Source organism: Perca fluviatilis, chromosome 23, assembly GCF_010015445.1.
Source record: "Perca fluviatilis chromosome 23, GENO_Pfluv_1.0, whole genome shotgun sequence".
In the NCBI taxonomy this organism is placed as follows: Eukaryota; Metazoa; Chordata; class Actinopteri; order Perciformes; family Percidae; genus Perca; species Perca fluviatilis.
In genome coordinates this window covers 4,189,136-4,200,220 of record NC_053134.1, presented here as the reverse complement: position 1 = coordinate 4,200,220, position 11,085 = coordinate 4,189,136, and the positions used below count along the sequence as shown (strand labels likewise).

The window sequence follows — 11,085 nt, the reverse complement described above, 5'->3', positions numbered from 1 at the left end:
GAGATAGAAGTATGATAGAAGTAAGGGGCATTATCACAGGACAGGCATTAAGGGAAGACACAGGTGATGGGTGGCAGATGTGTGAGAGGGGAAGCAAACAGTTTTTGACTGACTGCAGTCAGACTTTGGACATTCACGCTTGTAAATTGTCAAACTGGCCGTAACTTTTAATTCGTTGCTGCCAACTGGGGTGGCAGCAGGGGTGGCAAGGCTTTCTTTTAGGGTGTCATTTGCCACCCTATGCCACCCCGGTAGATCCGCCCCTGGTGGGGGTTGAGATTGTGTATTCAAAAAAATGACTGAAACATCTAAAACACTGTCCCAAAAAAACTGGTAATGTCTGGTAACGAACCCTTTGCTTGTAAGCAGTGGAGTGACAGAGGCATGTATACTTTAGACCAGCTATTCATTGAGAAAGGTATGTTGAGTTTTGAAGACCTAAGAGCTAATTTCGAGGTTCCCAGGACATCCTTTGTGACCCGACTGTTTTGTTACTTAATGACGACTCTAAATTACACCTGCTTGGGAGACAGAGGAAAATTTGGCTAGCTAAATATAGCTAAATAAGTAAAATAATCAGTAGTATGTGTATAAACATTAAATCATATTCAGTCAGATGATTCAGGAAAACAACTCTAAAGTTTATCATAAATTGGCAGTTTTGTTTTTCATAAACTTTATTTTTCAAATTCTCACAAACAACATGTGACATACAAATATATATATATATATATATATATATATATATATATATATATATAAATAACAGTCATCTTTTACTTTTAATAAAGCATTTATGATGACATAACATCAGCATACTCAAGAAGAAAAAGTATATATTATTATAAATTGGCAGTCGCTCTGTGTTTTGTGCCCACTTTGCATCATTTCCTGTTGCCATATAAAGTAATTGTGTCAAATTGACTTTAATTAATAGAGTTTATTTGGCCGTAAACAATTACAGATTCCCGTTGAGATACGGTATATTTAGACTGGGCGTTGTTTTTTTCAAAAGCGATTTTATTTTGAAAAGCACCAGGAAGACTTCCTCTTTATCTTTTCTCCCTTGACAGTAGGCAGATTAAACTCAGCCCCATGGGTTTAAATGGAAGGTTACTGTAGTAAAGAAAGCAAACTACCTCTTTAAAAACAACAGGGGAATAAAAGGTGTGACATCAATCACCATAACAACGATGCATTTAACAAAGAAATTAAAAAAACAATTTAAAGCAAAAACTAACTTTTTGCTTCTGACAGATGTTGTTCGTGCTGCAGCCTAATCCACATTTTAGATTACTTTTCTTTCTTTCAAGGTTTTTTTATTGAATGACAAAATTGCAAAAAACAATTACTGTACAGTGGGATATGGATATTTTCCCCTTTTTAACCAGAACATACCCCCCCCCATATCCCACCCACTTACAAACAAACCTGTATTAAGGATTACCACAATAGATAGTTTATTTTAGATTACTTTTAAACAGATTACTGACACAGTTCAATTTACATCCATAATAATCTATTTAGATTTCAATCAATTTTTTTCAAATTTATTTTTTATTTTTTTTATTTTATCTGTATATTTTCAATTTCATTTTATTCTTTCGGACATTTGAAAGAGTAAATGTTCAGAGAGGTCTGGGAGAGTGGTCGCGCTGTCAAGCCCAGTTAAGCGTGCAGTCGCCCCTGCTGCTAATTCGAGGGCCTGGAGGGGCACAATGGAGGCTTTTGTTGTTGGAGAATTTGTCTGAGAAGTAATCCTTGACACTGGGCCATTCAGGGGCCTAACCTTTTGTTTCATAAGTCTTCTGAATGTTACAGTAGGCACCACTGCATTAGACCATTAGAACTTCAAGTGAGTGCAAGTCGCCCATAATGGCAGCAGAGATTTGTGTCGCACTGAGTAAGAGCTGTGTGTGAATGTATATTGTGTGTAAGGGACAGGAGCAGGGAATGTATGGGATCATCTTTGTGCCAAGCAAAACTTCTCAAGTATCAAATAAAAATCATTAACTCAAGCAAAAAAAGTTGTCATCTAAAAAGAAAAACTTAAAACTTGCAAACAAAACATTTGCGTAGTCTAGGGCTGTGCTCGATTGAAGAAATTCTTAGTCGACTAACACTCATTCAATTGTATCGACTAATCGATTAGTTGATTTAATCGACAGATCTGTAAATCGGAGTTTCTCCGCAAAGAGTCATGCAAAAGCACCACTTTAATTCTTGTGTTTACCAGAGATGTGCTCGTACGGTTCTTGGAAATAAGTCATTCAGCTTGAAAAAAGCATCAAACATGACTAATGGACTAAAGAAATCTAAGTTGACTAAAACCAAAACGAGCGATTAGTCGACTAAGAGGGAGCAGCCCTAGTGTAGTCGTAAACTATTGGTCTTTTATTCATTTGATATGTCCTTTTGTTAACAGTTCCCTCTGCTTCTTTCTCAATAATCAGTCTTTTGCTCTCCATTGAGTCTCTCCATTTGCCTTAACTGCAAACGTGATGGAGAGAGCAACTCAACTGTACACAAAAGGACAGATTATCAAACTAATAAAATACATTAAAAATAGTTTACGACTACGCAAATGTTTTGTTTGCAAGTTCTGAGTTTTACTTTAGAGATGACATTTGTTTTGCTCGAGGTAGTAATTTTTGTTTGATAGTTGAGAAGTGTTGCGTGGAATTAAAGGCACAAAAATAATCCCATAGATTGAAGTTGAAGCCTTGGGCTGGTGGTGTTTTTGCTTTTCAAAGATGTATATCTTCCATAAAGGAACCAATGGGCTTCAGGCTGAGAGCTGCAGACAGGGGAAGTAGGGAAGTCAACGTTATTTTGTATATACAGTATTTGTTTCTGTTTCTGTATTTATTGTTTCTGTTTATGTTTAATATGTTTTTTGCACCAATCAGCAAGGCTAATTTCACGTAGGGTAACTACTGTGGCAATAAACTCCTTTCTGATTGTGTTGAGAGATGAACTAACACGTCGCTTTGGTCTTAACATCAGGCGTAGTCTCACAGCGCTGCGGAGATTAGCTGGGATGGATTCTTCCAAACCGGGGACGTTTCCGAGAGTCTTGCTGTCTACACTCACTGCAGATGGCAGCCTCAGTGTGGTCAGAGCAAGGTCGCGGTAACGGCAAATAAAATGTAGTGAAAGTAAAACCAGTGTCCACATTTTGGCCTTGTTTGAACTTTGATAGTGTGTGTTAAAGTGAGAGAGGATAGAGAGTCAACGACATTAAAAGGAGACAGAGATATCTACAGAGATCAGCCATAATGGACTTTTAAAGGAACATACTGCTTGTCAGATGTCCGTAGTTGATAAACACGGAAGAAAGGCCAAAAAGGGGATAAAATTATAACATCATCAAACTAAAAGTGATCATAGCTGTGGTTAAAACTCTGTCAGGAGCGGGATTTGAACCCACGCCTCCAATTGGAGACCAGAAGTCCCTTTACTCAGGAAGGAGTGAACCCTTGAGTCTGGCGCCTTAGACCGCTCGGCCATCCTGACAACTGCAGAGTCATGGTAGCCATATTCAGTCAAAAACTCATATTGGATGACCAGATTTCAGCACGTTACTTTCTATTGTTTATCTGGGGTATTTGTGTTTGAGCTAAAAAATAAAATAATTATAAGGTATTCAAACACCTCAGTAGGGAGAGAACTGCGGTACTAAGATTAATTAAAAAGTCTTGGACATTGGACATGTCTACATGTTTAAAGACAGTTGAACAGGGAAACAGACAGTTTCACATGTTAAAAAGGAGGATGAAATCTGTGGTTAAATGTGTGCCAGGAGTGGGATTTGAACCCACGCCTCCATTCAGAGACCAGAAGTCCCTTTAGTCAGGAAGGAGTGAACCCTTGAGTCTGGCGCCTTAGACCGCTCACAACCCTGACTACTACACTCCTGAGTTAACCATAGTGAGGTGAGAACCTCCATTTTGGATGGTCGAAGATTTTAAGCACTTTATTTTCATGATAGTTCATCTGGGAAAGATCAAAATTGTGTATTAAACAGAGGTGTAAGACACTAAATACACATTGTTTCATTTACCTTTGGTACAGACTGAAATATCTCTGATTATTATTGGATGGATTGCGATGACATTACTGTAACGACGTTCATGACCATCCTGACAACTAAGAGTTCATGGGAGGTGCGCTTTGTGGAGGCTGACTTACCCCCTTGATCATGGCTTGCAAACGAGTGAAGCATGGCAGTTGGTCAAGGCCACACCCCCAGCCTCCACCTTGCCCCCCCCTCCTCAATAGCTACAGACACAGAAATGGCACATCCTAAGGAAAGCTCATTGTGGGACTGGCTCTAGTGGCTGTAATTCTGCACCAAGGCTGAATTTCGGGAAAGAGACTTCAGATCCAGTATTAGGGGACCACTAAGGTCTATATAAAAGAGACTTCAGATACAGTATTAGGGGACCACTAAGGTCTATATAAAAGAGACTTCAGATCCAGTATTAGGGGACCACTAAGGTCTACATAAGAGAGACTTCAGATACAGTATTAGGGGACCACTAAGGTCTATATAAAAGAGACTTCAGATCCAGTATTAGGGGACCACTAAGGTCTACATAAGAGAGACTTCAGATACAGTATTAGGGGACCACTAAGGTCTATATAAAAGAGACTTCAGATACAGTATTAGGGGACCACTAAGGTCTATATAAAAGAGACTTCAGATACAGTATTAGGGGACCACTAAGGTCTATATAAAAGAGACTTCAGATACAGTATTAGGGGACCACTAAGGCTTATATAAAAGAGACTTCAGATACAGTATTAGGGGACCACTAAGGCTTATATAAAAGAGACTTCAGATACAGTATTAGGGGACCACTAAGGTCTATATAAAAGAGACTTCAGATACAGTATTAGGGGACCACTAAGGCCTATATAAAAAGAGACTTCAGATACCGTATTAGGGTACCACTAAGGTCTATATAAAAGAGACTTCAGATACAGTATTAGGGGACCACTAAGGTCTATATAAAAGAGACTTCAGATACAGTATTAGGGGACCACTAAGGTCTATATAAAAGAACTTTAGATACAGTATTAGGGGACCACTAAGGTCTATATAAAAGAGACTTCAGATACAGTATTAGGGGACCACTAAGGCTTATATAAAAGAGACTTCAGATACAGTATTAGGGGACCACTAAGGCTTATATAAAAGAGACTTCAGATACAGTATTAGGGGACCACTAAGGTCTATATAAAAGAGACTTCAGATACAGTATTAGGGGACCACTAAGGTCTATATAAAAGAGACTTCAGATACAGTATTAGGGGACCACTAAGGCCTATATAAAAGAGACTTCAGATACAGTATTAGGGGACCACTAAGGTCTATATAAAAGAGACTTCAGATACAGTATTAGGGGACCACTAAGGTCTATATAAAAGAGACTTCAGATACAGTATTAGGGGACCACTAAGGCCTATATAAAAGAGACTTCAGATACAGTATTAGGGGACCACTAAGGCCTATATAAAATCATCCAAAAAGCAGCATGTCATAGGACCTTTAAGATTAATTAAAAACTGCAATTTGGGACTAACAATCCCTATGTTTTAACAATCTTTTATGGACATATTTTTAAGTGTTAAAGGAGGATGAAACCTGGGATAATGTCAGGAGTGGGATTTGAACCCACGGTTATACAGCAACAGTCAATGTAGTGCTGACAGCAATATATGTGAGGACTATATACAAATTACAGTGCATTACTTTTGGTAGCTAAAAAATTATTTTTTTTTTGGGGAGGGAAAAAAAGGAAAAAAAAAACTAAAGGGGGAGAAAACTGAGGTATGAAGACTTATAAAAACTCCAACATGGGACTAACCTACATTTTTATGATCTTTTAAGGACATATTTGTCACACATGGTAAACACATTTAAAATAAAAGAGAATATAGCTGTAACATCACCACATTAAATGTTACGACCTGTGGTTATAGCTCTGTCAGGAATGGGATTTGAACCCACGTCTCCAGTTGGAGACCAGAAGTCCCTTTACTCAGGAAGGAGTGAACCCTTGAGTCTTGAGTAACCGTGCTCAGTTGAGAACCAACATTTTGGATGACCAGAGCAGTTTTATATGTCAATGTGGTGCTGACAGCAATAAACACATGAAATACATACATATTACAGTGCATTACTTTACGTAGCTATACGTATGACTGGTTCATGGATACACAGTTAAAGTTAAAAGAAAGGAAAATTGGATAAAACTGTAACATCATCAAATTAAAAGTGATCATAGCTGTGGTTAAAACTCTGTCAGGAGTGGGATTTGAACCCACGCCTCCAATTGGAGACCAGAAGTCCCTTTGCTCAGGAAGGAGTGAACCCTTGAGTCTGGCGCCTTAGACCGCTCGGCCATCCTGACAACTGCAGAGTCATGGTAGCCATATTCAGTCAAAAACTCATATTGGATGACCAAAGATTTCAGCACGTTACTTTCTATTGTTTATCTGGGGTATTTGTGTTTGAGCAACAAAAAAATTATAATAATATTCAAACACCTCAGTAGGAAGAGAACTGGGGTACTAAGATTAACTAAAAAGTCTTGGACAAGATTAGACTAAACATCTCTACATGTTTAAGGACACGGTTGAACAGGGAAACAGACAGTTTCACATGTTAAAAAGGAGGATGAAGTCTGTGGTTAAATGTCTGCCAGGAGTGGGATTTGAACCCAAGCCTCCATCTGGAGAGCAGAAGACCCTTTACTCAGGTAGGAGTGAACCCTTGAGTCTGGCGCCTTAGACCACTCGGCCATCTTGACAACTATAATGTCAAACTAACCATAGTGAGACGAGAAGATCACATGAAGCCATGAAAGGGGAGAGAGGGGGAACGAAATGCAGCAAATGGCCGCAGGTCGTAGCCAAACCCAGTATAGTACCCCAATATAGTATACTCACTAAGAAAGCTCCAGAAGTTCCATATAGTCACTTAAAAACGCACAATGACACGCAACAACATACTTTCCATTATATTTTTGACATATTTTAAATTGTCATCTGTGTTTTTGTTCTTTTGCATAGGCTAAATAAAGGTATTTTAGCTATGAATTGTTGCATAAAAGTGTATAAAAATTCAGGAAATTAAGTCTTTGACACTGAAAAGTTCCCTGGGGAAGGGCACCCAGACCCCACCCCACCGCCTTAGACCGCTCGGCCATCCTGACGACTTGAGCTCCCTGTGACCCTGGTCAGTACAGAACCACCATTGTGGATGACCAGAGCAGTTTTATACAGCAACAGTCAATGTGGTGCCGACAGCAATACATGTGAGGACTATATACAAATTACAGTGCATTACTTTTGGTAGCTATATGTACGAGTAGTTCATCAGTCTGTTTTGTATGAGCTGAAAGAGGTATTCAAACACCTCAATGGGGAGAAAACTGAGGTATGAAGACTTATAAAAACTCCAACATGGGACTAAAGATACCTACATTTTTATGATCTTTTAAGGACATATTTGTCACACATGGTAAACACATTTAAAAGAAAGGACAAGGGGGATATAGCTAAGACGTCAGAACAGGAGTAATGTGCTCTGTTCTCTTGGGCCTGGTTAAAACTCTTGCAGCAGCATTGTGAACTAGCTGCAGCTGCTTAATGGTCCCTTTGGGAAGGCCATTACAGACCATTACAGTAGAGAGATAATGACAAATATTAACTACTGAGAAACTTACATTGGTGTTGTTCCACGAAATCACACATAATTGTCTCTGGAGAAAACCAAAGTTGTGAATTCACACACATTGTTTGAACTTTGAGTGTGTGTGTTAAAGTGAGAGAAGATAGAGTATCAGTGACATTAAAAGCAGACAGAGACATCTACAGACTTGAGCCGTAATGGACTTTTAAAGGAAAATCCTGCTTGTCAGATGTCCGTAATGGTCAGTATACCATCTTGTGATGGTAATGTCTGTTGGTCCACCACTTTGGCACCAACGGAAATAACCCAGATTCCTATTATATGGAAGACCGTTAACTTATTGGTCGTAGAAGTTAGAAAAGGGGGCAGTATCATGGTAGGAGGTGTGTTATTGGATGTCAGTTGATAAAACAAAAAAATGGGACTAATAATCCCTAAATGGACACAGCTGTCACACAGGGAACCACACAGTAAAAAGAAAGGTAAAAGGGGATACAATCGGAAAATCCTTGATTATGCGGCACGTTTTCTTAAAAAATGCGATGGAATATGCGGGATATTTATGCAATTTTATGCGATGAAATTTCGGGAACTTGCAAAAATTGCGGTTTGATGAAAAAGAAAAAAAAAGTGATTCCCCCCTCCCCCAAACACCCTGCTTTTCGATGATGTTCACGTCGCGTAATTACGTCACTTCATAACGTTCCCATGGCAACAGGGGAAAATGGCAGCTAGTGTGAAGTAAATGCAAAATTTTTTCAACTTTCTGCTAAGATATATGTGACTTTTTTTGCAACGAAAATGCGGGGATTATGAAATCATTCAAGCTCTGCATATTTTGCGCGGAAATCGGCAATTTATGCGACGAAAGTGCGGCATATTTGCAAAAAATGCGTCCCCTGCATAAATATGCGGACTTTGGCTGATTATGCGTTGAATTATGCGATCGCATAATCGCATTTTTTTGGAGGGACTGGTTAGCATGAAACAGGCTACTGCAGACTGGTTAACAGTATTACACATGACATTAACAAAATAGCAGTTTGAAATCACAAAAGTAGACAACTGTACCTGATAAATAGCAGAACAGAACTGTCGTTGCTATAAAGAGCTCCATTTAGCTAAAATGAAAACAGAAATTATTCAGTTTACTGTTGCCACGGTTGTATCATAAAAGTTAGGTTATCAAGCTAGGCCCCAACCAGACTAGCAAGCTAGCACAACATGGTGAACTTTGTAATTTAAAACAAAAGAAACAATACAAAATTGGTCTCTAACATAAAATTAGAGAGCTCCAGTGTAGATATACTACATGCATACTAATATATTATCACAATGAACACATTTACCTAGCTATAACAGTGGAGTTCAGTATATGCGACTTACCATGAAACAGGCTACCGCAGACTGGTGATGGTGTGTAAGAATTTACTCTAAAGTCTGCAGAATAGCACCAATAGATGGCGCTCATGTTACAGAAAAAGCCTGTCGCATATGGAAACTACTAGCCAAATGAAAAGATACTTTTTAATGGCAAGTGGAATTATTAACTCCGCTACACTGACAGCAAAAAACACATGAAAAAAAAACAACATACATATTACAGTGCATTACTTTACGTAACTATACATATGACTGGCTCATGGACACACAGTTAAAGTTAAAAGAAAGGAAAAGGGGATAAAACTGTAATATCATCAAACTAAAATGATCATAGCTGTGGTTAAATGTTTGTCAGGAGTGGGATTTGAACCCACGCCTCCATTTGGAGACCAGAAGTCCCTTTACTCAGGAAGGAGTGAACCCTTGAGTCTGGCGCCTTAGACCACTCGGCCACCCTGACAACTTGATTGCTTGTGACCCTGGTCAGTACAGAACCACCAGCAATACATGTGAGGACTATATACAAATTACAGTGCATTACTTTTGGTAGCTATATGTACGAATAGTTCATCAGTCTGTTTTGTATGAGCTGAAAGAGGTATTCAAACACCTCAATGGGGAGAAAACTGAGGTATGAAGATTTATAAAAACTCCAACATGGGACTAAAGATACCTACATTTTTATGATCTTTTAAGGACATATTTGTCACACATGGTAAACACATTTAAAGGAAAGGACAAGGGGATATAGCTGTAACATCACCACATTAAATGGTATGACCTGTGGTTAAAGTTCTGTCAGGAGTGGGATTTGAACCCACGCCTCCATTTGGAGACCAGAAATCCCTTTAATCAGGAAGGAGTGAACCCTTGAGTCTGGCGCCTTAGACCACTCGGCCATCCTGACAACTGTAAAGATTTAGTCAGTCAAAAACAGCCATTTTGGATGGATTTCTTTCATGATTGTTCTTCTGGTAAAAGCCATAAATTGTATAGGTGAAGGTTTCAGACACTAAATATTCATATTTCCATTTACCTTTAGTAGTAGCATTTTACTAACTGGGAGTAAGTGTAAAGACGTCAGAACGGGAGTAATGTGCTCTGTTCTCTCGGGCCTGGTTAAAACTCTTGCAGCAGCATTGTGAACTAGCTGCAGCGGCTTAATGGTCCCTTTGGGAAGACCAGTTAAGAGACCATTACAGTAGATAGATAATGACATAACCCTCCTGTTGTCCTTGGGTCAAATTTGACCCCAATTTTCAAAAGTTTCTATATCAGAAATTTGGATTTCTTTCAACGAAATTGTCAAAAAAAGTAACGTGGATGGTTCCATGCAACGCTCTTCACAAGTAAAATAATTGATTAGTTCACTACTTTCATTGAATTTTGGTGTTAAATTAAATATAGTTGGACACTAAATGGACACAGCTGTCACACAGGGAAACACACAGTAGAAAGAAAGGCAAAAGGGGATACAATCAGAAAATCATCAAACTAAAAGGGGGATCAAAAAAAGAAATCAACTGTTAAATCAATATCAGGAGAGTGATTTGAACCCACACCTCTATTTGGAAACAAGAAGTCCCTTTAACTCAGGAAGGAGCAAGCTCTCGAGTCTGGCTTAGAACACTTGGCCATCCTGACACTCAGATCGTAACCGTGCTCAGTCGAGAACCACCATTTTGGATGAGCAGAGCAGTATTACACAGCAGCAGTCAATGTGGTGCTGATGTAGCGGGTGTGTACTCTCTCTCTCTCTCTCTTGCGTTGTGTGGTGTTACAGACGAAGCCGTTGCTCTTCATTGGCTATCACAGCTGTTTATTCTGATAAATAATCACTTTTGTCGCTATAAAGAGCTCCAGTTAGCATGAAACAGGCTACTGCAGACTGGTTAACAGTATTACACATGACATTAACAAAATACCAGTATGAAATCACAAAAGTAGACAACTGTACCTGATAAATAGCAGAACAGAACTGTCGTCGCTATAAAGAGCTC

General features: G+C 38.9%; 4 non-coding genes across 4 annotated transcripts; all 4 read right to left on the bottom strand.

Moving 5' to 3' along the window:
* Positions 1-3,405: 3,405 nt before the first annotated feature.
* trnal-caa lies at positions 3,406-3,516 on the bottom strand. Its single transcript has 2 exons — positions 3,479-3,516; positions 3,406-3,451 (listed from the first exon to the last, which is right to left on the bottom strand). It is a non-coding gene; the product is annotated as a tRNA-Leu (tRNA).
* A 2,792-nt stretch (positions 3,517-6,308) lies between these two features.
* Positions 6,309-6,419, bottom strand: trnal-caa. The gene is made up of 2 exons: positions 6,382-6,419; positions 6,309-6,354 (listed from the first exon to the last, which is right to left on the bottom strand). It is a non-coding gene; the product is annotated as a tRNA-Leu (tRNA).
* A 3,015-nt stretch (positions 6,420-9,434) lies between these two features.
* trnal-caa lies at positions 9,435-9,545 on the bottom strand. The gene is made up of 2 exons: positions 9,508-9,545; positions 9,435-9,480 (listed from the first exon to the last, which is right to left on the bottom strand). It is a non-coding gene; the product is annotated as a tRNA-Leu (tRNA).
* A 336-nt stretch (positions 9,546-9,881) lies between these two features.
* On the bottom strand, positions 9,882-9,992 carry trnal-caa. Its single transcript has 2 exons — positions 9,955-9,992; positions 9,882-9,927 (listed from the first exon to the last, which is right to left on the bottom strand). It is a non-coding gene; the product is annotated as a tRNA-Leu (tRNA).
* Between the last annotated feature and the right edge of the window lie 1,093 nt (positions 9,993-11,085).